We start from the raw sequence: 21,487 nt of genomic DNA on the forward strand, positions 1-21,487 counted from the left end.
GAAGTCCTATTCACCCTAATAGAGCTCTATCAGGGTAAATAGGACAAGGGATTAAAAGATCCCAGGTTCTAGCCCCTAAGCAGGGAAATAGTTATTAAATAAAAAGTAAAAAAAACACTAAAATATTAATTATAAATCACCCAATTTTACATATAAAATATATAAACAATAAATAAATAAACATATCACATATTGCCACGTCCAAAAAGTCTAAACTATTAAAATATTTTAAAAAAAATCCTATTTGGTGAACGCCGTAACAGAAAAATACATTTTAAAATAAAATGAAAATGCACAGAATATCAGTATAAGTTATCGGCTATCGACCTGAAAGTTCACAGGTTATCGGTATCCACTCTAAAAAATCTATATCGGTTGGTCCCTAATAGATAGATAGATAGATAGATATCCCAAAAAAATAAAACACAAGTGGCACAACAGGGGCAATGTGAATGACGCTGTGCCAGCAGCTGTGGAAGTGATCCAGCATCCAAGTTATAGAAAATTCCACGCTGCTCCCAAAAGTTGTTCAATGCAACGTTTCAGTTCTCCTACCGGGACTTTTCTCACTCAGTATGTTTGTAATGCTTGAGAAAAGTCCTGGTAAGAGGACTGAAACGTTGCATTGAACAACTTTTGGGTGCAGCGTGGAATTTTCTTTTTTAAATAGATACTGTAGATAGATAGATATGAGATAGATATGAGATAGATAGATATGAGAAATACAGATGATAAAGATATATGGATAGATAGAGGATGCAGAAATAAAGATATTTGTGAGATAGGCAAGCATTAGATACATTATAAGTATTAAATTATTTTTAGACAACTGTGTTCCAGGCAGCAAATAGTTAAAAACAGGTACAGTGGGGGAGAAGGGGGGTGCAGAGGACAGGCCCTGTATATTCTCTGCAGGCTGCCTCCCCTCCTGTTCCTATCAGGTTATGTCCTGCAGCAAGCAGCCCTTGTCATTTATTGCAGCAAAGAGAGGAGAGAGGGGCCAGCAGCAAATATGTCCGGTCATTAGAGGGTGACACATTCTGAACCAACCAGTAAACCAGGGGAGCAGGCTAGAGGAGTCCATCACATTCACAGTGCAGGGCCTTGGTGGGAGAGAGAGGAAGGGGGCGTGGCCAAGGTCTGCCTGACTGCTGTGGATACAGCACCCAGCTCCTCACTGCAGCATAAGGACCCTGTGGGCTACAGTGGGCGGGAGACCCGGGACCAGCGCTCCTTGCTGTGCTGTCTGTGCTCTTCTCAGGTGCGGCCACCAGCTCTTTTCCACGTGGGCCTGGGCAGCTCAGCAGGGGGCCCCATTTAGGGATGGGGGCCCTGGGCAATTGCCCTGTTTACCCCCACTAACACTGGTTCTGTGTATAACCTTAGGGTCTGTGCTTGAGCATCTAGGAAACATGGTGGAGTAATGGTATTCTTTCCTGGAAGATCCTGGATTCTTTTAAGGATGGACAGGGGAGATATATTATTGAATTGATAAGCTTGTATGGGTCCAGGATCTGTTTGGTTAATCTGTACTCCTCGTAGAGAAAGAGAAAGAAGTTAGGTGATATTTTGAATGAATTCAGATTAGTAGATTCATGGAGGGAATATAATGGGATCTCGAGAGGGTATACATATTTTTCTGTGCCTAGAAGTTATTCTGGAAGTGATATGATTTGATTAGATTCCAGAGTAGTAACAGAGCTAGTTGATTTGTGCCTCCTAGATCTTGATGCACTCTTAAGGGTCCTTTCACAAGTCCGCAAAATGGGTCCGCATCCGTTCCGCAATTTTTCGGAACAGGTGTGGATTCATTTATTTTCAATGGGGTGGAAATGTGCTGTCCACATCTGCATTTGCAGATCCGCACTTCCGTTCCGCAAAAAAATAGAACATGTCTTATTTTTGTCCGCAATTCCGGACAAGAAAAGGCATTTTCTATGAGAGTGCCAGAAATGTGCGGTCTGCAAAATGCTTAACGCACATTGCGAGTGTCCGTGTTTTGCACATACACATATGGACGTGTGAATGGACCCTTACTCTTTTGAATCTGAACCCAGCAGGAGGAAGTGTGAAATCCTGGAGATTAAAAAAGGCTCTGCTAAGAGATTTGGTGGTGTCAGATAAATGCGGTCTCACCTATCTCTAGAACAGTGTCCCCAAACTGAACAAAGAAGCACCACACAAGCGCAATCACCTTCCACTTTTATGGAGCTCTGACTTGGCTATTTCCGGAACTCCAATAGAGGTGAATGGAGAGGTTTTCACACTTGTGCAGTGTTCTCTCCTCTCATTTACTTCCAGAAATACCCGAGTGACCTCGCTTGGCTCTTTTTGGCACTGCCATACCAGTAAACGCAGAGCACACTGTACTTGCGTGGTGTGCTCTCATTCGCTTTGGGATCCCATTCTAGAGATATGTGCAGTCCCGGAGGTGGGACCCACGCATATCTGACACTGGTGGCATATCCTAGCGATATGCCACCAATGTGTGAGGTGGGCCAACTCGATTAAAGAGGACCTTTCATGTTTTTTTATTAATTGAGATAAATACCTTTACTTGCGGGTATTGTCGTATTTCCTTAGTCACTAGATAAAGAAATGTCTCTGCTGGATGGTAACTCCTAGGGGGAGTAAAAGTACTCTTTCTCAATGGGCGTCTCCTTCTCCCTGGCTGTGCCACGATCCAATCACAGCGGAGAGTGTCACAGCCAGGGAGAAAAAAAAATTCACCTTCTCCCTGGCTGTGACGCTCTCCGCTGTGATTGGACCGCGCTACAGCCAGGGAGAAGGAGACGCCCATTGAGAAACCCTGTACCGATGCTCAGTATTAGCATACTGAGGGAGAAAACTACGGGGGAACACAGCGGGGCGCAGGAGTGATATTTTTAAAAATCAGGCAGGTTGGCGGTATCAGCCCCCCGTACCCCACAAGTAAAGGTATTTATCTCAATTAATAAAAAAAAAAATGAAAGGTCCTCTTTAAGTTATATTTTAAAGTGAATATGATGAATAATATGGATTTGTTAATTATTTGGTTAGCACGTAAGGCCTATATTAGGAGTATTTTGAAGTTAGGTGCTGCGAGAAAAAGGAACAAGGAGGGGGTAAGAAAGGGTGTACAGGGTAGATTGGAAAAGTTGATAAAAGAGAATCAAAGGTCTTTTTCAAATTTAAGGATATAATTTAAGGATATAATGTGTCAGTTAAATATACTGGTATCTGAAAAAGTACAAAAGCAATTAATCAGACAAAAGAGAAGTATTATGAATACAGAAATAAAATAAGCCTTTGGTGAGGTTATTAAGAAAAGTGGAAAATAATAACATGATATATGCCTCTGGGATTTGTAAGTCAAATTCGGATAAAATATATAAGGAATTTCATAGAGATTAGCAAAAACTTTAAAGCGATCCGGGAGGGGTAAAAGTTTATAAAATAAAGGGCTTTCTGGATGGATTGCGTTTGTCTAGAATCAAAAACGAACAATTAGAAAGGTAGAATAAGGAAATAACAGGAGAAGAAGTTTTGAATCATATTAACTAAAATTAGGAAACACCCCAGGCCCACATGGGTTTTCAGCTGTTTATTTTAAGAAATGTAGGGATTTATTATATCCATACTTAGGCCTCCTGCACACAACCGTTGTGTGCACCCGTGACCGTTGTGCCGTTTTCCGTTTTTTTTCGCGGACCCATTGACTTTCAGTGGGTCCGTGGAAAAATCAGAAAATGCACCGTTTTGCAGCCGAGACCGTGATCCGTGTATCCTGTCCGTCAAAAAAATATGACCTGTCCTATTTTTTTGACAGACAACGGTTCACGGACCCATTCAAGTCAATAGGTCCGTGAAAGAACAAGGATGCACACAAGATTGGCATCCGTGTTCGTGATCCGTGGCCGTAGGCCGAAGGTCCGTCTGCATAAAAGCTTTTTCATAGCTGAGTTTTCACTTCGTGAAAACTCAGAACCGACAGTATATTCTAACACAGAGGCGTTCCCATGGTGATGGGGACGCTTCAGGTTGGAATATACTAAAAGAACTGTGTACATGACTGCCCCCTGCTGCCTGGCAGGTGCTGCCAAGCAGCAGGGGGCAGCCCCCCCCCTGTAGTTAACACATTGGTGGCCAGTGCGGCCGCCCCCCCCCTCCCCTGTAGTTAACTCATTGGTGGCCAGTGGGCCCCCCTCCCTCCTCTGTAGTTAACTCATTGGTGGCCAGTGGGCCCCCCTCCCTCCCCTGTAGTTAACTCATTGGTGGCCAGTGCGGCCGGCCCCCCCCTCCCTCCCCTGTAGTTAACTCATTGGTGGCCAGTGCGGCCGGCCCCCCCTCCCTCCCCTGTAGTTAACTCGTTGGTGGCCAGTGGGCCTTCTCCCCTCCCTCCCCCTCCTAATTAAAATCCTCCCCCTATCATTGGTGGCAGCGGAGTGTACCGATCGGAGTCCCAGTTTAATCGCTGGGGCTCCAATCGGTAACCATGGCAACCAGGACGCTACATGACCTGTCACTTACCAGTAGGAGGAGCTCCCGGCCGGACGCAGACATCGCAGACATCGCAGCTCGCAGGTAAGTATAATGGTTCTACAAATTGCTAAGTAACCATGGCAACCGGGACTGCAGTAGCGTCCTGGTTGCCATGGTTACCGATCGGAGCCCCAGCGATTAAACTGGGACTCCGATCGGTACACTCCGCTGCCACCAATGATAGGGGGAGGATTTTAATTAGGAGGGGGAGGGAGGGGAGAAGGCCCACTGGCCACCAACGAGTTAACTACAGGGGAGGGAGGGGGGCCGGCCGCACTGGCCACCAATGAGTTAACTATAGGGGAGGGGGGGCCCACTGGCCACCAATGAGTTAACTACAGGGGAGGGGGGGGCCGGCCGCACTGGCCACCAATGAGTTAACTACAGGGGAGGGGGGGGGGCGGCCGCACTGGACACCAATGTGTTAACTACAGGGGGGGGGCTGCCCCCTGCTGACTGGCAGCACCTGCCAGGCAGCAGGGGGCAGTCATGTACACAGTTCTTTTAGTATATTCTAACCTGAAGCGTCCCCATCACTATGGGAACGCCTCTGTGTTAGAATATACTGTCGGATTTGAGTTTCACGATGTAACTCAAATCCGACGGTATATTCTAACATAGAGGCGTTCCCATGGTGATGGGGACGCTTCAAGTTAAAATATACCATCGGATTGGAGAAAACTCTGATCCGATGGTATATTAACTCCTGACTTTACATTGAAAGTCAATGGGGGACAGATACGTTTGAAATTGCACCATATTGTGTCAACGTCAAACGGATCCGTCCCCACTGACTTGCATTGTAATTCAGGACGGATCCGTTTGGCTCCACACGGCCAGGCGGACACCAAAACGACTTTTTTTTCATGTCCGTGGATCCTCCAAAAATCAAGGAAGACCCACGGACGAAAAAAACGGTCACGGATCACGGAAAAACGGAACCCCGTTTTGCGGACCGCAAAAAAATACGGTCGTGTGCATGAGGCCTTAGTTAAACGTTATAATTATTCTATAGCGAGTGGAGATCTTTGGGATCTTTAATTTGATGTGAACAAGTGGGATTTGTTCCATCTAGAGAGGCTCCAGATAATGTTAGAACGATTTTCATGTAATTTCTGTGATTAAAAATGAGAAAGTGCCTTCGGTAATTCTGGCATTAGATATGGAAAAGGCATTTGATTTAATCAGTTGGCCCTTTTTATTTCTATTTTAGAAAAGGTTGGGGTGAGTTTTTTTTAAATGCCTCAAAAGTTTTTTACTCTCATCCAGCTGCTAAACTAAAGTTGTCTACTAATAAGAGGGAGAAATTTGAGATTAGGAGAGGAACTAGGCAGGGGTATCTGCTTTTGCTGTCTATTTTTGGTTTGGCAATAGAGCCAGTGGTTAGAAGGATTGTGTTATGTAATCATATTTCAGGCATAGGGAGAAAGAGTATAAATTGAGCTTTTTTGTGGATGATTTTTTGCTGACATAATCAAAACCTTTTTTCCCTAATTTATTTAAGATTTTAGAGGATTTTGGAATATTATCAGAGCTGTGTTTAAATGTCAGAAATAATGTATTTTAATGTGTGGAAAATGGGCAGAAGCTTATAGAGTTAAATTTTGGTTTTGTACAAAGGGATAAATACTAATTCATCTCAATAAATTAGAATATCTTCAAAAAGTACATTTATTTCTGTAATTGAATTTAAAAAATGAATATATATTATATAGATTCATTATATTTTCATGAAATATTGAAGCGTTAATTTTTTTTAATGTTCATGATTATGACTTACAGCTAATGAAAACCCCGGAAATTATCATACTATATAAGACCAATTAAAAAAATTATTTTTAATGCAGAAGTGTTGGCCTACTGAAAAGTATGTACAGTACATGCACTTAATACTTGGTCGGGCTCCTTTTGCATGAATTGCTGCATCAATGCGGTGTGGCATGGAGGCGATCAGCCTGTGGTACTGCTGAGGTAATATGAAAGCCCAGGTTGCTTTGATAGCGGCCTTCAGCTCATCTGCATTGTTAGGTCTGGTGTCTCTCATCTTCCCCTTGACAATACCCTATAGATTCTCTATAGGATTTAGGTCAGGCAAGTTTGGTGGCCAATCAAGCACAGTGATACAGTGGTTATTAAGCCAGGTATTGGTACTTTTGGGTACTTTAGGCAGTGTGGGCAGGTGCCAAGTTCTGCTGGAAAATAAAATCAGCATCTCCAAAAAGTTTGTCAGCAGAGGAAAGCATGAAGTGCTCTAAAATATCCTGGTAGATGGCTGCACTGACTTTTGATTTGATAGAGCACTGTGGACCAACACCAGCAGATGACATGGCTTCCCAAACCATCACTGACTGTGGAAGCTTCCCAGTGGATCTCAAGCAACAAGGACTGTGTGCTTCTCCAGTCTTCCTCTAGACTCTGGGACCTTAATTTCCAAATGAAATGCAGAATTTACATTCATTTGAAAACAGGACTTTGGACAACTCCATTCGCAGACCACTTCTTAGGAATCTCTCCCAAATCCCTAAATAGCCTTTTCTTGACAATTCTTTCAAGGCTAAAGTTACCCTGTTGCTTGTGCGCATTTTTCACCACAGTTTTTCCTTACACTCAACTTTCTATGAATATGCTTGGTTACAGCACCCTGTGATCAGCCAGCTTCTTTAGCAGTGACCTTTTGTGGATTACCCTCCTTGTGGAGTGTGTCAATGACTGTCTTCGGGACTACTGTCAAGTTATCAGTCTTCCCCATGTTTGTGTAGCCTACTGAACCAGACTGAGAGATCATTTGTACCAATGCCAATGTAATTATAGGAGGTTATTCAAAAGAAAGGAAGACTTGAATAATTGCATGAAACAAGTATGCATTATGGGTAGGATTAAAGTAGTTAGCCTATAAAAATGATTAGGGACTATTTGGATTTACTGCAAAGGGATTTCTTTATGTTTATATAGAATAATTAACGACCAAGAGCTTCAAGGAACATAATAAATTGTTGAATTATTGTAAAGCAGCTTAGGCAGCATAGCTAATGAGGACAAGTACAGTAGGACTGAGGCCATTATGGGTGGATTTAGAAAAGGCTTTGATTTATCCATTGAAGTGTGAGTAGTTTTAAGGGCATGGGAAAAACCTAAAAGAGAGTGCTTGGGAGAATCCCCAGTGGTGGATTTTTCTTTAAATTTATGGGGGGGAATTAACCCCTTCCCCACATGTGACACGCCATGCGTACTACCTTCTACCTCCCTACCTAAATTCGTTGTCTAAGTGAACCCCTTGTTCTTCACAGTACCACTGATGGTGGGGATAGGCTTTCCCGAGAGGAACACCAGGTCGCTACCTCTTGAGAAGCGGACCAGGAGTTACCAGAGCAAGGTACCAGAGATACAGACATAGTCAGCAGGCCGAGCCGTAACCAGGAGCAACAGTGCAGGACCGAAGGATGAGGCAAAGACGAAGTCAAACAAGCAATAGGTCAGAGCAGACGGCACAGGTACAGGTCAGGCAATCCGGGTCGGCAACAGGAGAGTCAAACAGGGATCAAACAGGTAGCGAAGTTCAGAAACACAAGCACGGGTCAGGTACACAGGAACACAAGCAGAGATATCAGCAACCTTTTCAGGACACAAGGACCTTGACACTCAGACATCTGGGAAGGGGGCTGAGCCACTTATATACATGCAGTAGGGCTAGAATTGGTCAGCGAGGTCACATGATCTAACCTATAAAGCACAGGAAGTGACGCGTGCCATTCCTTAAGGAAGTGCTGCAGGGAAGAAGCAGCAAGCATGCGGTGGCCAGGGCTGAAAGGAAACTATGGAGTGGATCCCAGAACAAACATTACTTGCAAGGACAGAGCCCAGGACTGCAGCGGTGAATGGGGAAGCACAGGCAGCAGATCACTGCTAAACACAGCACCCAGGACCGCGGCAGTAAGCAGGAGAACAGCGGCGCACAGCAGCCGTTGTTACAATCAAATGTTGGGGCTTGAAAGATGGCGCACGATCCGGAACAGAGCGAGCACATAGCAACCAGTTGCCTGATGTGTCATACAGCAGGCACCCGCAGCTAATGTCCGTGACTAATGGTAATGCCGATCATGGAGTTTTAATCTCTCAGATGCTGTGGTATGCTCTGGCTCCTCCATTGCCACATGCCACATGAATGCGGCAGCCCCTGTCTTTCAGACTGACAGGAGGCTGCTGCATAGTAGTTGCAGGCACCATAGAAGCATAGTCAATTTCTCATGGACTCCAATGCTAATTCATTGGAGACTATGAAAATAGCAATCCATGATTGCTTGTTAGTTTCCTATGAGAACTATAAAAAAAAGTGTAAAAAAAAGTTTTACATATATAATATATAAAAATTCAAATCATCCCCCTTTTCCCAAAATGCCAAAAAATAAAAAAATAGTTAGATTAGATTTTTTTCATAGTAACATAGTTAATACGGTTGAAAAAAGACCATCACGTTCAACCAAGGGATAGGTGGGGATGCGAATCCCAGAAGGAAATGAAACTAAGATTTCTACACATTTTCATAAGCATTAATGTTTTTTACTTTTAAGAATTCATCTAAACCCTTTTTAAAACTGTCCCCTGTTCCTGCTGTGACCACGTCCTAAGGAAGTCTTTTCCACAGATTCACAGTTCTTACAGTAAAGAAGTTTTGACGCTTCTGGAGACTTAACTTTTTCTTCTCCAGTCGGAGGCAGTGCGCCCTTGTCTTTTGAGGGCATTTTACATAGAACAGTTTTTCACTGTATTTTTTGTATGGCCCATTTATATATTTGTATAGGTTAATCATGTCCCCCCTTAGACGTCTCTTCTCAAGACTAAATACATTCAATTATTTTAATCTTTTTTCATAACTAAGACCCTCCATGCCCCTTATCAGTTTAGTCGCTCTCCTCTGTACTTTTTCCAGCTGCAGAGCGTCCTTTTTATGCACTGGTGCCCAGAACTGAACTGCATATTCCAGATGAGGCCACACCAATGCGTGTTAAAGTTTGTAAAGTGGTAGTATTATATCACTGCCCCGCGAGTCCATGCCATGTTTAATGCATGACAATATCTTGGTGGCCTTAGAATCAGCTGATTGACATTGTATGCTGTTATTCAATCTATGATCTACAAGGGAACCCAAATCCTTCTCTATAAGTGACCCCCCAGTTTTACATCCCCTAGGACATATGAAGCACAGAGATTATTACTACCAAGATGCATAACTTTACATTCATCCACATTGAATCTGATTTGCCAAGTTGATGCCCAATCACTCAGAGTGTTCAAGTCAGCTTGTAGTTTATGGACATCTTCCATAGACTGTACAGTACTACATAGCTTAGTGTCATCTGCAAAAATAAGAAAGGGTGCTATTAATCCTGTCCTCGATATCATTAATAAATAAATTGAATAATAGAGGACTCAGCACTGAACCTTGGGGTATACCACTTATAACCCAGGCTCATTCTGAATAGGAATTATTGACCACAAATCTTCAGCCAGTTTTCAATCCAATTACAAACTATACTTTCCAAGCCTATAGGTCTATAATTACCTGTGGAGGACCTAGATCCTTTTTTGAATATGGGCACCACATTTGCCTTGCGCCAATCACTTGGCACTGTACCAGTACCTAGAGAATCTTTAAAAATTACAAACAGGGTCTCAGCAATGACTGAACTGAGATCTTTAAGCACTCTTGGGTGTAATCCATCTGGACCCTGAGCCTTGTTCACATTTACCTTATTTAACTTATCTTGGACCATATCTACAGTTAGCCAATTGAATATATAATTGATGTACTAACAGCACCAGCACCACAGATATCAGCTCCTTTCTCTTCTTTTGTATAAACACAGCAAAATTTTTTTTTCGTAACTCTGCCTTTTCTTTATCTTCAGTGACTAACCCCCTTTACTATTATTTAAGGACCTACCTGCTCAGACCTTGGGTTTTCAGCATTTATATATTTAAAGAATTTTTGGGATTAGTTTTGCTCTCTTTTGCCACCTGCTGTTCGTTTTGTATTTTTGCTAATTTTATCTAATTTCTACAGATTTTATTCAGCCTTTTGTAAACTTCAAACGCTACAGCTGACCCCTCAGATTTGTATTTTTTTTAAATGCCCTTTTTATGTCTTTTATTGCTTTTTTTTTTACAGTAGCTGTAAGCCACGGGGGTTTAATTTTTGCCATTTATACTTGTTACCTAAAGGAATAAAAAAAATTGTGCAATTACTCAATGTGGATTTAAAGTTCTCCCATTTATCCTCAGTATTATTATGTGACAGTAGCTGCTCCCAGTCTAATTCCTGAAATGCTGTCCTCAACCCAGGGAAATTAGCCTTTTTAAAATTCAGTGTCTTTGCTCTGCCTGATACAGTTTGCTTCTTATAGTTTAGGGGGAATACAATTATATAGTGGTCACTATTACCTAGTGTTTCTCAAACAATAATATTTCCAACAAGCTCTGCATCATTAGAAATTACCAGATCCAACAGAGCATTGCCCCTAGTGGGAGCTTCTACAAACTGGCCCATAAAGTGGTCCTGCAGCAAGTTTTGGATATTTTTTTATATCAAAACACAAGAAAAACTATACATATGTGGTATCGCCAGATTCGTACTGACCTGGAGAATGAAGAGCACAAGTCAGTTTTACTGCATAATGAATGCCTTAAAAAAAAAAAACTGTAAAGCTTTGGCAGAATTGCGTTTTTTTCCAATTCCACCCCATTTGGAAATTTTTACCACTTCTCACTACCTCCTATGCACTATTAAATGGTGGCATTAGAAAGTACAACTTGTCCTTCAAAAAAAAAAAGTGAACTGAAAAATTAAAAAAGTTATGGCTCTGGGAAGACAGGGAGCATAAAATGAAAACGTAAAAACTGAAAATCGCCTCGTCAGGAAAGGGTTAATAGGAGAAGTAAATTTTAAATTGTAGGATCTATTGTAATAGGTATTTTTTGGAAATCATTTATTTGAGCCAGAGTTGAAGGAGGAGAATTTTAATTGGTCCATTGGGAAGGGTATTGTAAGATACTTATTTATCAAAATGGGAAGTTCCGGTTGGTGAGTTTTTTAAACTATTAAAGCTTTTTGATTTTGTGAAAAGAATCTGTGAAACATAACTGGAGAAGTTATATGTATCGGACAGTATGAGTAGGGATATGATTGCGGGCTTGTACTCTGACATTTATTTATTCGCAAGGCAATAACCTGGAGAATATGTTGAAATGAGAACAAGATTTAGGGTGTGATTGGACAAGAGAGAAATGGAATGAAATAAGGGTGCATTTGAGAAGGGGCAGTAAACAAATGTTGAAGGTCGAAATATCTTTGAAATTATTTCATAGAGCTTGTTTAACTCAAGGTAGAATTTCTAGGATTTATAATACTGAAGGAACCTTAACCCCATCAATACCAAGCCCCTTTGCCTGTAAATCCCAGCCATTCTGCAACATCGTACTTCATGTTAGTGGTAAATTTGAGTCAATATGTTTTACTCTTATTTATGAAAAAAATCCAAAATTTATAGAAAATTAGCAAAAATTGGCAATTTAAAAATTAGAATTTCTCTGCCTCTAAGGTGAATAGGGACACCTCATAAAATAGCTATTACTTAACATTCCCCATATGTCTACTTTATGTTGGCATCATTTAGTTTTTTTTAATTTTTAGATTTTTTTAAGATGTTAGAATTTTAGAAGACAATTTTTTTAATTTTAAATAAAACTTCTAAAACACACTTTTTATAGAACCAGTTAATTTATGAAGTGACTTTGAGGGGACTACATAATTCAAACCACCCATAAAAGACCCCATTTTTGAAACTACACCCCAAAATTTATTTAAAACAAATTTTTACAAACTTTGTTAACCCTTTAAGTGTTCCACAAGAATTAATGGAGTTGAAATTTCTAAATTTCCCTTTTTTTTACAGGGCTCAAAAGGGAAAGAGTACCATATGATTTTTGGAGAGCAGATTTTGCATGAATAGTTTTTGGGTGCCACTCTATGTTGTATTAGAGAACACCCTGAGGTACCCCTACAGTTGAAGCCCCCAAAATGTGATCCCATTTTGGAACTTATACCCGTCACAGAATTTCTCAACGGGTGCATTGAGCATTTTAGCATTTTGCAGAATTTAGAAACACTTGGCTGTGAAAATTAAAAATTACATATTGTACTAGTAAATATTGGGGAAGGATCGCCATATGGCTTTTGGAGGGCGAATTTCACTGGAATAATTTTTAGGCGCCATGTTGCATTTAAAGACACCCTGAGGTACCCCTACAAAGGAAGTCCCCAACAACACTTGGCAGTAAAAATGAAAAATTAGTACAAACCGGATTCCAAAAAAGTTGGGACACTAAACAAATTGTGAATAAAAACTGAATGCAATGATGTGGAGATGGCAAATGTCAATATTTAATTTGTAATAGAACGTAGATGACAGATCAAATGTTTAATCCGAGTAAATGTATCATTTTAAAGGAAAAATACGTTGATTCCAATTTTCACGGTGTCAACAAATCCCAAAAAAGTTGGGACAAGTAGCAATAAGAGGCTGGAAAAAGTAAATTTGAGCATAACGAAGAGCTGGAAGACCAATTAACACTAATTAGGTCAATTGGCAACATGATTGGGTATAAAAAGAGCTTCTCAGTGTCTCTCAGAAGCCAAGATGGGTAGAGGATCACCAATTCCCACAATGTTGCGCAGAAAGATAGTGGAGCAATATCAGAAAGGTGTTACCCAGTGAAAAATTGCAAAGACTTTGCATCTATCATCATCAACTGTGCATGACATCATCCGAAGATTCAGAGAATCTGGAACAATCTCTGTGCATAAGGGTCAAGGCCGTAAAACCATACTGGATGCCCGTGATCTCCGGGCCCTTAAACGACACTGCACCACAAACAGGAATGCTACTGTAAAGGAAATCACAGAATGGGCTCAGGAATACTTCCAGAAACCATTGTCAGTGAACACAATCCACCGTGCCATCCGCCGTTGCCAGCTGAAACTCTACAGTGCAAAGAAGAAGCCATTTCTAAGCAAGATCCACAAGCTCAGACGTTTTCACTGGGCCAGGGATCATTTAAAATGGAGTGTGGCAAAATGGAAGACTGTTCTGTGGTCAGACGAGTCACGATTTGAAGTTGTTTTTGGAAATCTGGGACGCCATGTCATCCGGACCAAAGAGGACAAGGACAACCCAAGTTGTTATCAACGCTCAGTTCAGAAGCCTGCATCTCTGATGGTATGGGGTTGCATGAGTGCGTGTGGCATGGGCAGCTTGCATGTCTGGAAAGGCACCATCAATGCAGAAAAATATATTCAGGTTCTAGAACAACATATGCTCCCATCCAGACGTCATCTCTTTCAGGGAAGACCCTGCATTTTTCAACAAGATAATGCTAGAGAACATTCTGCATCAATCACAACATCATGGCTGCGTAGGAGAAGGATCCGGGTACTGAAATGGCCAGTCTGCAGTCCAGATCTTTCACCTATAGAGAACATTTGGCGCATCATAAAGAGGAAGGTGCAACAAAGAAGGCCCAAGACGATTGAACAGTTAGAGGCCTGTATTAGACAAGAATGGGAGAGCATTCCTATTTCTAAACTTGAGAAACTGGTCTCCTCGGTCCCCAGACGTCTGTTGAGTGTTGTAAGAAGAAGGGGAGGTGCCACACAGTGGTGAAAATGGCCTTGTCCCAACTTTTTTGGGATTTGTTGACACCATGAAATTCTGATTCAACATATTTTTCCCTTAAAATGGTACATTTTCTCAGTTTAAACTTTTGTTCCGTGATTTATGTTCTATTCTGAATAAAATATTAGAAGTTGGCACCTCCACATCATTGCATTCAGTTTTTATTCACGATTTGTATAGTGTCCCAACTTTTTTGGAATCCGGTTTGTATTTTACAAAACATTTTGCTTTAGGCCATTTTTTTTTAAAATTTACACAAGGGGTAACATAATGTGATGTCCACCATAATTTGTAACCCATTTTCTCCTGCACATGACAACACCCCATATGTGGTCATAAAGTGCTGTATGGACACACCACAGGGCTCAGAAGAGAAAAGGCACAATGTTTGGTGATTTATACAGCACTGACTGACAACTGCAGAAGCTCAACCACACCCCTCAGAGAATTTACCAAGTGGTGTAGTGAGCATTTAAATCCCACAGGTGTTTTGCAAAAATAAATTCACAGCAGATGGTGCAAAGTGAAAATTGCAATTTTAACACAGATCTGCCATTTCAGTGCCTAATATGTTGTGCCCATTGTGTGCCAGTGTGAAAAATGAGCCTTATTACTATTATGCCATGCTTCCTGGTTTTAGAAACACCCTACATGCGGCCCTAATCTTTTTCCTGGACATACTATAGGGCTCAGATGTAACAGAGCACCATGTGTATTTGAGGCACATTGTGGGGATTTACACATCTTGTGCTGACAACTGTAGAGGCATCTGGGGTGAAATAATAAATAAAAGCGATATCAGAAACTACACCCCCCAAGGTATTTATTGAGGAGTGGAGTGAGCATTTTGACCCCACAGGTATTTTGTATAAATTAATGAGCAGGGGACTGTGCGAAATTAAAATTTAAAGTTTTCCACAGATATGGCATTTCAGTACCCAATATATTGTGCCCAGTGTCTGCCATCTGCGACCCAACATGCCCTTTAATTTGTTAGGCAGGTTCAGATGGATGCTAAAATACCATAAATATGGGTGTAAACTGCTGTTCAGGAAAAATGACATGTTATCTTTATTCTGCTGGTCTGTACGATTACAGACATACCAATTTTATATACTTTTTTATGCTTTACCACTTTTACACAAAGCATTTTCTTAAAACGAAATCATTTTTTTTGCAATGCCATTTTTTTCCCCTGCTAATCGTCGTGTGCAGGGTCTCATTTTTTGTGGGATAAGGTGATGTTTTCATTGGAACTATTTTGGGGTATATAGTCATTTCTGATCGCTTGATATTACACTTTTTGTGAGCGAGGTGACCAAAAATGACCCTCACAGTAATTATACTCATAGGTGTCCCCTTCACAGTAATTATGCCCAGATATTTGTCCCTTCACAGTAGTTATGCCCAGATATGTGTCCCTTTCACTTGCAGAAAAAAAACCTGTAAATACTCACCTACCGTAGTTCCTCCAATGATCATCACAGCTCATCTTGCGCTCCCCAGTAGCAGGCAGGATGCTGTTACACATTGTGCTGCTGTGTAGGAGGAATGCACATGCTGATTCCCAGGCATGCATGTTCCTCCTACACAGCCCGGAACTGTCCTGCTGGAGGCAGGGCGGCTTCGGAGGTTTGCAACGATAACTACAAATCTCAGTAACAATTGCCAGAAGGGACATCCATAAATGGAAGATAATTGTTAATAAATATATAATTTTATGGAAATGAGAGAATACAGGATAAATGGAGGGAGACATGGACGTTTTATAGGCTTGAACTGTAACAGAACACTAAAAGTGGAAAGCCATGGGAAACTACTTACACAACATGAAGCAGTATGTAAACATCTAAAGGAATAAAGAGTCCGCTTTTTTCTCCAGAAAGAGTGCCAATGTTGGCCATGTTTCTAGATGCCCAGCTCCACTCACGTAACAGCCCTATTAACCGGTTGATATAGCAGCATGAGAATGCTCATCCTGAGTGTCAGACAGCTGTAGCATCAGGGGCATCATATTGCTGAACATGTGAGCACAGTCAAAGTCATGTGAGACATCCAAAAGAAGACTCTGAGGGGAGACCCCTTTTTAATTGCATCACAGGGAACTTCTGTCATGCGATCAAGCCTTAGATCTAATATGGACAGAGTCCATTGCAGCACCCCATGGCTCTCTGACCATATTTCCTTTTGCTAGGACATACATAAAGGGGTTTTCCAGTAAAAATAATTGCTTAAAAAGTTCCTGCAGCAAGGCCGCAGAAAGAGAGGATTCATACTTACCTGCTTTGTGCCACTCCAATCCTCTACGCTGTCTTCACTCTCTTCATCTACTGGTCCCGGCATTGTTTACATCTGGACGCAAAGGGTGAAGTCAAACTGGATGTTGACATCAAGGGAGCCCACAAGCCTGGAGGAGAAGGAGCAGGGAATCGTCACCGGGAAGCAGGTAAATCATATTTCCTTTGCAGGTAATATTAATAATAATAATGCAGGTAATAATAATGATAATAATCTTTATTTATATATCGCCAACATATTCCACAGCACTTTACAATCGAGGGGTTCAAGTACAAACAGAGTCATAAATAGCAAACAAACAAACAAAGCAACATAAAAGTCAATAATTAAAACAAGAGGAATGATTACACCCAAGAGTGCTTAAAGAGTTCAGTTCAGTCATTGCTGTTCCCAGGGGCGTTGCTAGGCTCTCATAGTAATAGTGCTCCTCCAAATGCCACCAATAGTAATTCCCTTCTAGAATGCCCTCATTAGTAATACTGCTCCCTACAGTGCCCCCAATTGTGATAATGCTCCCCAAGAGTGCCTCCATTAGTAGAAGAGCCCTCCAGTATTAATAATGCCCTCAGACAGCCCCCAGTAGAAATAAGGCCCCCCTATTGTTCCCCCAGTGGTAATAAAGCTCTCTACAGCCCCGATGTATAAACACTCCTATAGAGCCCCCTGGAGCAATCAGGACCCCAATAATGTCCTCTGTATTTATAATGCCCCCCTGCAGTGCCCCCTATAGGTATAATCCTCCCTGTAGTGCCTTCAGAAATTATAATGCCCCAGACATTCCTACATACAGACCCAATAACATAATTTCCCTCCCTCCACCATACAGTCCCATGTAAATAACATCACACCATCTCTCCTGCCTCCTCCAACATACACTCCCATGTAAATAACATCAATCCCCTGTCTTCAGCCCCTCCAACATACAGTCGCATGTACAAAACATAATTCCCTCCCTTCAGCCTCATCCAACACATAGTCCCATGTAAGAAACATCACTCCCTCCCAAACCGCCTCTATCATACAGTTCCATGTAAGGCTACATGCACATGATTGTAAAAAAAAATAATAATGATTTCTAACCCTTTGTGCATCCTTATTCTCGCCATCTGGCTGTTTAAAAATGGATGAATTTCATTGGCTTATCCCAATCCCCCATAATGGCCCCAATTGTAAATAATGCCCAAATATTGGCCCCCAGCATTAATAATGTTCCTCATAGTGGCCGCCAGCATTAATAATATGGCCCACTGCATTTTTTTTTTACTGCAAAAAAAAAACATACCAATTTTACGCGCGGGGACACTCGTTCCTCACTGGATGCAGCAGTACCTGATGTGATTGTGTGTTATCACGCTGGGAGCGCAGGTCCTTCTGCATCCAATGAGGAGTCTGTGTACCTGTGCTTTGGATGAGGTGAGAATTTTTAAAATTATTTTAACTCCTGAAATATAATTTATCCCCACTGTACCTGTTTTTATCAGCTGTTAAACGGGCATGCTCCTGTCTAGACGGCTGTTAAAAATGGCCCCATTGATTTCACAGCCAAGAATAGGACATATCCTATTTTTTGTTGGCCGCTATTTACTAGACCTTTAAAAAACAAAACAAAAAAAATACCTAAATAACATCCCGCTCCTCCAAGATACAGTTCCATGTAAATAACATAACTCCCAGCCCTTCAGCCCCTCCAACATACAGTCCCATGTAAATAACATTACCCCCTCCCTTCAGCCCCTTCAATATACAGTCCCATGTAAATAACAAACCCCCCCATTCAGCCCCTTCAATATACAGTACACATGTAAATAACACCCCTCCCTTCAGCCCTAACATACAGTCCCTTGTAAATAACATCACTCTCTCAACCAAGCAGGGAGGTGGTGTGAGAGAGCAGAACTCCCAGCATCCCTCTCACACTGTATCCATCCCTTCACTTACCTCTCCTCAGTCACAGAAGCCATCACAATCAGGGTCTTCTCCACTAGTTCTCCTTTTCAAAGCTTAGCTCTGTCCCCTCCTGCACTTATGATGATAATGATGATGATGATGATGTATAGTCTTGTGTACACACAGTCTTACCCAAAGGGCCTCGATGCGCTTAGCTGGCTGATTCAACAAAGGAGGAAAAAGAAGAAGGCATGACACTTTACCATGGGCCACAAAGGCCTAGAGGATAAGGCACCTATTCCAGAGACCAATTTCCTAGCACTTATCAAAATAGAGAATCAAGAAAAAGGGAGGGAAGGTAGAGGGATCTCAAGGTTCAGAGGGTTCAGGCGAGATATAGAGAATGTGAAGAGAACAAAATTAATAAACGTGAGGAAAAAGTATCTTTAAAAAAGGAGGGACATTACCAACCGTGAATTTATAGACTAAGATTTAGAAAAAAAATAAAAAATGATGTGAACCAAAAATAAGTGTTATATAGGAAGATCAAGCGTCTGTTTGAAAAGTAAGGTTTTCAGTGCACGTCTGAATGAGAGAAGACTGAGAATCCTTTCCAGGGCCAGAGGTAGGTGGTTCCAAAATCTGGCCCCTTGAGCCGAAAAGGATCTACCTCCACGTCTGATCTTATTAACTTGCGGGATGTTAAAATTCGCAGAGTTACTAGACCACCAATGTACCTGGTGAATTTACGTCGCAGGTACAAGGGCCCCACACCATGGAATACCCTATGCATGAAGCATCCAATCTTGAACATCACCCGCTGTTGGACGGGAAGCCAGTGCAAGGCATTAAGAGAGGGAGTGATATGCTCTCGGCGGGCAACACCCATTAGTAGCCTTGCTGCGGCATTCATCACAAGTTGAAGTCTATGCAAGTTCTTCTTAGGGAGTCCCATGTACAAGGCATTACAATAGTCCAACCGACTGCTGATCGCTGCTCCGACCAAGTGTCACACCGGTGACAGGTTTGAGAAGGTCTGAAAGATTATCTGCTCATTAGTGATCTGACAGCATCTTTTGGTTTCACTTTGTCTGTGTGTTGCTTGTATGTCCACACCTCCTGTTCAGGTGTGGATCATGTGACCTTTACCTCCCCCTATTTAGTTTGACTTCACCCATCACTCATTGCTCTGGATAGCTTCATTTGGTGTTGGAAGAGCTGGAGTGTGGTTCTAGTTGAAGTCCTGATCATCCATCATCCATCATCCTTAGAAGTTAAGTGTTCCGCTTGTTGTGTTTTGTATTCCCCCCCCCTCTGTTGTTTTCTAGGCCTCAGTGAGACGCTGGTTCCTTCACCAGGGAAGGAGCGGGTTGTCTCTGCCCTGTCATTAAGTCTAGGGCATCTGAGGGCCACCAGGGTTTTCTAGGTTCCTGTGTATGGGCATCTCTACCATCGAGAAGTGCCCATACGGATAGGAGTTAGGGCCAGGAGCAGGGTTTCATAGGTGGTGACCCTTTTCCTTCCCTAGCGGTGAGGCCTAGTGTCTTTTCCCTTCCGTCTTGTTGTCTTTTGATGTTCTCCCCTACTACATCCGTGACACCAAGGCTTTCCTGAGAGGGGATTCGATGTATTTTAAGATCCTCCTCAGAAGTTTTAGCTGGTAGTGGCAGGTACTAACCACCTGATTTATCTGAGGATCCAGGGTTAATGTTTCAGAGACAGGTCCAAAAGACAATGGCCATTGGGGTGCTGAGGGTGTAATTTTCTGGTCACTGAATGTAATACACTCAGTTTTGGTGCCATTAAGCATCCAGTGATCGATCTCCAAGAGACATCCGGCCAGATCGACTTGATCAACTGTACCTTTGGCAAGCCTAAAGTACAGTTGTGTATCATCCGCATAAACATGAAACTGAAGATTGTGGCTCCTGATGATGTCGGCCAATGGTCTCAGATAGATGTTGAACAAGACTGGAGATAGTGCCGAGCCTTGTGGTACTCCACAGGACAGTGGGAGATCGGCTGAGTGAAATACCCCCAGCTTCACTCGTTGTACCCTGTTCTGGAGAAATGAGACCATCCATGCCAAGGTTTCCATCTAGTCCGGCTACCACTTTCAGCCGATTCAGTAACACTTGATGGTCAATAGTGTCAAAAACGGATGATAGGTCCAGAAGGACTAGGACCATAGAATCGTTCTGGTCTAATGCTATCAGTAGATCGTCCTGGACATTGATCAGAGCGGTCTCAGTACCCCTTTCGGCCGGAATCCCGACTGGAAGTCGTCAAGAATGTGATTGGCCTCCAGATATCCCTGTAGTTGTGCAACAACCTCCCTCTCGCCTATCTTTGCAGCGAACGGCAGTCCCGAAATCGGTCTAAGGTTACTCAGATCGGTCACAGGTAGCGCCGGTTTCTTAGGCAGGGGTGTTACCACTGTCTGCTTCAGAATAGCCGGCACCTGACCGCTGGAAAAGGAACTATTTATAATGTCTCGAATGTATGGTGCCATTGCAACCACGGCGGACTTCATGGCCGCCGGGCATGGGTCTAGAGGCGAGGAGGAGGATCTGAGAGCTCCAATGATTTCAATCGTTCTCTCCTCAGAGATGGGCTTAAATTCTTTGAGGGAATAGGGTAAGGTTGAGAGTGAAGAAGAAAGTGTCTCGTCCATCCTACGAACCGTTGGGATATTGTCCCTAAGTTTCTGGATTTTTTCAGCAAAGTAGTCGGCTATTTGCTGGCACAGTGCTTGAGAGTGCTCCGTCGTTGCAATCTTACATCTAGGATTGACTAGTTATTTAGCCACTTTGAAAAGTTCTCTGGAGCTGTTAACCGCATTGCCTATTTTATTTGAGTAGTATGTTCTTTTGGTATTTTTAATATTATCTCTGTACTTTCTCATACTTATTTTGTATTTAATTTTGGTGTCTTCTATGAAATTTTTTGTCCAGGCCTTTTCAAGGGCTCTGGTAGTCTTTTTATCCTCTCTTAATTCAGCAGTGAACCAAGGTGGGTTTTTATTAGGGGGACAAGGTTGCTGTTTATGTTTC

Source organism: Bufo bufo, chromosome 9, assembly GCF_905171765.1.
Source record: "Bufo bufo chromosome 9, aBufBuf1.1, whole genome shotgun sequence".
Classification (NCBI taxonomy): domain Eukaryota; kingdom Metazoa; phylum Chordata; class Amphibia; order Anura; family Bufonidae; genus Bufo; species Bufo bufo.